Genomic DNA, 6,000 nt, shown 5'->3' with positions numbered 1-6,000 from the left:
TGCGCCGCTATGTGTCTACTTATCTCTAGACACTTGGTTAAATTTTGGATTTTGCACTTTTTTTTCTTTTTTTCATTCTTTAATTTGGATATGATTTTTGTATTTTTTTTCTAAGATTTGGCTCTTGATTATCTAATCATTGATATATTTTTTTCTTTATAAACAATTACCAGAAGAAAAATTAGAAATGTGAGGTGACTCATTTTATAGTTTTCACAAAATATAGCACATGAAATTAGTGGCGCAGCCAGAAATTCGACCTGACATATTCTGTTGTATATATATAGTCACTCAATTGTCATCGAGCTACTGCTCACTTCACATCCAAATTATATTATTTTTAAATATTTTACAGATTTTAAGTAGACCACACCTAATTGTCATTGATCGAGCTGCTGCTCACTTCACATCAAAGTTGTGTGTTTTTATTTATTAATATATTATAGATTTTAAGCAGGCCATACAATAAAAAGCATATGCACAGATTCATATTTGGGTTCCATGTAAGTTTCGTGCAATCTATTATCACTGTGCTAAGGATCTCCATTAGTTCTAAGGGTGTTCAAAACAATATATACATTAATAAAAAGTAAGATTTAACTTATATATACTTTAATTTTTTGACGAAGAATGTCCAACTGGACCCCTTGACACCACCATAACTCTGCCCCTGGATGGGACAAGAATAAACTACTCTAAAGTTTGCATGGGACAATAATAAACTACTCTAAAGATGGCCTTGTTATAATATTGACGATCTCGTAAAGATAAAATTTTAACGAATTATTATTTTTATCAATTTTATCTTTTTATGAAATTGATCATCTTTAATTGTATGACTCTTTTGTGTAATATCTCCCTCTTTCACTAAAAATTTTGACAATTAAAATGCATTCATTTGAATTTTGAATATTCAACATTTTCACTTTTCTATTATTGAAAAATTCATTTTTGATATGTTAACTTTACCCATAAATTAAACTTTTTGCCATAATGTTGAACCATCAATACAATAGTCTAGTTTTGTCTTCTTTCTGTTGGCAACTTTTAATGACTACTAATTCTAGCTCTTCCTATTATGTTATCATTGCTCTATTATTATTCACTCACTTTATTATAGTTAAAAGCTTTTCTCAACATCTTTTTCCATTACAATAAATTTCTCTATAGCCAAAAAATGACTTTTTTTTATAAAAAAAAAAAAAAACTCCGGGATTGCTTGGGATCCACTACAAGAAAAGGATGAATTACATGAGGATTTTCTTGGGGATTAGTATGAAAATTTGCAGGAAAATAAGTTTCCTACGGATTTTCATACTAATCCCTAGGAAAATCCCCATGTAATTCACAGTTTTCCTGTAGTAGGACGAGAGATAAGGAACAACTAATCTTAAGATTAAATCGTTGAATAACTTATTGCAGAATTAAATATCTTATCAAGATTGGAGTGCTATTTTTATTCTACATTGAGGGTGGATAATAATTCTAAAATAACTAATCCAAGAATAATTAATTCCGAGATAACTTGTTCGCCAATCAAACGAGTATATTTGTTAGTAAAAGTAAACTCTCATTCATATTCATAAAATGCCTTAGATAAAAAAAAATATGTTACAAGAAATTATTTATATAATCGACTTTTTAACTTATTTGAAATTGAGGTATAATTTTAGGATCATAAAACTTTTATGATGCACAATGGTCGCAATAATGATGTAGAAAAGATGGTGAAAAATGTAGTAGGAGTAGGTGGCTATATGGCCTAGGGTCAAATTTCATATAATGAAGTGGAGCACTAAACGTATAATAATGTTGAAAAATAAATAATAGTGATATGTTTACATTATACAAATTCAAAAATAGACCTCTTAGGCTTTTTTTTCAAGTTTTAAAGTAATGGGGCCAAATGTTTTTTGTCATTACTTTATCATGGAATCAAATAGTTCCCATTAATTTCCACATTCCAAAGTCATTTTAAGTATAAAAAGAATCAAAATATAGCTCATCATAATTCCATCATTTGAGGCTAAATCTATTTGCCTTTTGCATCATTAGGGATGATTTAATTTTGGATAAGGATAATGCTAAATGACCTGAAAATTTGGTCAGAAATTTAAAAAGTTTATGATTTTTTTTTTATTTTAAAATAAATTGATCTTTTTTCTATTTTTTAATTAAAATGTATTAAAGTTATAAAAATATTTAAAAAGAGAAAATATCATTATGGCCAAATTTTCTGGCCAAAGGGATTTTTCCTATCGATAATTATGAATCAAAATTTAGCTCCTCATCACAATGAATTAATTTTTTCATTCACTTTTAATTATCATAGTTTCCTTTTTCAGAGTCAAACTATAAGAACTTTGACTAACATTTTATGATGCATTTTTTCATTATATTGATATGCGAAAAATTGCAATTTATAGTATTTTTTGTATAGTTTTTGAATGTATAATTTTTTTGTTTAAAATATTGAATTAATGTAATTTAATTTAACTTTGAAAATTAGTCAAATTGACTTTCGAAAAGTGCAACATGACAATTAAAAGTGGACAGACGGAGTATATATATATATATATATATATATATATATATATATATATATATCTTTTCTAGAGATATTGTTTTTTCTCAGACTATATATTAACGAAATATTTTATACATCAGATTAAGCCCCTATCAAATATCTTTCAAAAAATGTAGTACGTAAAGAAACAGTTATTGACATTTCAAACTCAAAAATTCCAAAAAAATGGGCGCATGCTACGATTTTATTCTCTTTTTATAATTTTATTTAATCACTTTGCTCTTTTTTCCCAAGTCAAAAATTAGACAAATCTTGCAAAACTTCGACATTCCTACAACGTAATGTTGAAAAGTGATTAAACCTATCAATTCTAAGACTTAATTTATGATTAAATTACTTAATTTGAGTAATCATTCTGAGTGGAAATTCGGATTTATGTTCAAATAAAAAAGAGTATTAGTGTTTTAATTTAGAATAAGGCGGGATCTAAAATACCCTCCAACATATTGTGGATCGGAGCCTTTGAAATTCTTAAATGTTTAAGGTTCAATATTGAAATAATTTTAGAGACTTTCTCTGACTTTGTCTATTGTTAACAAACAATTTGAAATGCGCCCGAAGAAAGATACCAAAACAATGTAATATCATATTTTCTGTCTTTTTGTAGTTGAATCTTAAAGTTTTTGAAATGCTCCAAATTCAGAAAAAAAATTGAAAAAAATATATATACACAAGAATTTGGAATGGCATCTAAGAAAAATCTTTTACCAAGAATTTTCACTCATTATACCACTAATAATTAATTAATTAAGTCAAACTTTCCAAGTGGTTGTAGCTATCCTAGAAGCTTAGGATTCTCTTACGAGGTTTAATTAAAATCAATTAGTGACAACTTTTTGGCTGTCATGAGCAAGTAAAAAAGTATTGAAAAAACAGGAAAAAGAGAATACAAGAATCTTATGGCTGACTTATTAGGAGGAAGGCTCTCACCTTTTACTCGAGTCGAGGGTCTGTCAGAAAAAATATCTCTATATTTATAAGATAAGATAAGACTACGTATATACCACCTTTATAAATCTACTTGTGGAATTTCACTAAATATGTTATTGTTGTTACTGTTTTATGTAACATCATCGTTTGATCAGATATAATGAGATATTGTTATAGCACATGATATAACATAACATATGGATTTCAAAGAAAATTTGAATGTTATAGTGAAATGTTATTATAGAATATGACGTTTGTTAATAAAGAAGTGTGACTGTATATAAAATCCACAATGTAAAAGTGATTTAACAACCCCATTTTCTTAGCATGCCATTTTGATTTGTTGCTTTCTTTGACATCAAATCCAGAAAAAGTGTGTTTTCCTGTCACAAACATCTTTAATTTTTCCTCCTCTTATCTTAAGCAATGCCATAAAGAGACTTGAAAGTAGTAAAAGATTGCAATAATTCTTGAAAAAAGTAGTTGTAAACATTTTTCAAACTAACTTTCAATGAAGAAATCAATTACTTTGTTTGACTACTATTCATAGTGCTACTATTCTTGTTCAATCAAGTTAGCTAAAGTCATTTAATTTAACACCGGCAATCAAGTTAGCTACTATTCCTTTTATATTTGGATTTATGTCATATATACATTATTGATGGTGGGAGTGCTATTTATAATAGATTTTTTTTGTTAGCAATATTCTACATTGAAGCCCTACTAGATTTGAACTCGCGCCGAAAAGTCCCACATTGGGGTAAAATGTTTCTTAATAAAGTCGACTTCCTATCCAGGACGACTCGAACTCAAGACCTCAGGTTAAGGATGAAAGAGTACTTACCACTATACCATAACGTTTGTTGGTAACCTTATCATAGATTTTACTCTATCTTTTAGATTAACCTATTTATTAAGTTGTTGTAAGCTTTACACTGGTTCTCTTATTAATTGTTATGTTTTCGTCTGAAATTGTTGAACTTGAGCCGATGATAAGGCATGTGTATACTATATCCTCATCAGACCCCACTTATAAAATTTTACTAAATATGTTATTATCATTTTTTTTAATGTAAGGAACTTGAAATGCTAGTTAGGGACTTAACAAAGTTAAGTTGCTTACCAACATGGGTTGTGGTGCACTGGTGGGAGTGTTTCACCCTTAATCAAAGGTCTTGGGTTTGAGCCCTGGGTATGGAGAAAATCTTGTTGAGAGCGCCACCCTCCGAATGAGCCCTACAGTGCGCGGTCCGAATTTAGTCGGAGCTCCAATGTAGACTTCGGACACCGGGTGGGAAACCAAACAAAAAAAAAAGTTAAGTTGCTTAATTAATTAAGGATGGACCCACGCGAGGGAAGGGGCATGATTGGAACTTGGCAAAGTACCTAAATTATATTATGGAAGACGTATTCAAGCATTGAAACGTATTCTACAAATTTATAAATTTATACTCTTGAAATTAATTTTACTACGGAGGAGTAAGTCTCATGGACTACGAGACGTAGTTTCATGTATATTCAATTTTCTAATTTTATTGCTAAGAAAATAAGCAAAATTAAAACTTTCAATGATTTTACAAATAAATTTTAATAAATAATCTTTAATCTTCTATAGAAAAATATTATGATTTTTATTTGAGATAGGTATTAATAATCAATAATGAAGAAAAAATTATTATAATTACTATTTGAGAAATATCATTACACTAATAATAAAAAATATGACTCACAACAAACAAAAAAAAAATTAACGCTCGGGGCATACATTTTTACACTCATGACTTACACCCCAAATTTTAGGACTTGCGCCTCATAGATCTACGTATTTACACTCCGAAGCGTTTTTTCTACGCCCCGCCCCGAGACTCACCCCAGAACTCGCCCCAAAAACATTTTTGAAAACACCGAAAGAATGCACGGATACCGTATTGTAATGTTTAACTAAGGCGAGGTCAACAAATAAGTCAAACCTGAGCTCCATGGTCAAAATCCAAAATTGATTATATTTTCGAATTATTTACAACCCTAAGAGTCCAAATCTATCATTAGTTTTCAAAATTTGATAACAAATTGATCCCCAAATCCTTAATTTTCACTCTCTTAAACTTTAGCACTACCAATTTCTACTTCCGCATTCCTAAATTAGGCTGTAAATTGATTGGTAATTATACTAGAATTAATCAAAACCACGTTAAAATTCCTTATTTAGAATTTCGTGATTAATTTTTCCTTTTGAATCGATCTAATCCGAGCTCCCAATACTCAAAATTGATGAACTAATGTAACACCTCGCTTTTTGAAAGAACTAGAAAGAGTTGTTTTTGGAAAGAATGAAAAATCTGGAAATTTGTTAAGTTATGTTAAGTTTGGGTTTTAGTCAACTTCAAACGACAAAAACTCCTAGCTAAGGACGAGTTCGGTGTGCTTCCAGATACGGTAGGAAAGATCTTGGAATAATCTTTCCAACGCTGCCAAGTTTGCGC

The sequence above is a fragment of the Solanum verrucosum genome, unplaced genomic scaffold (assembly GCF_900185275.1).
Source record: "Solanum verrucosum unplaced genomic scaffold, falcon-dt-bn FXZP01000203.1, whole genome shotgun sequence".
Taxonomy (NCBI): domain Eukaryota; kingdom Viridiplantae; phylum Streptophyta; class Magnoliopsida; order Solanales; family Solanaceae; genus Solanum; species Solanum verrucosum.
This window is presented reverse-complemented; position numbering follows the sequence as displayed.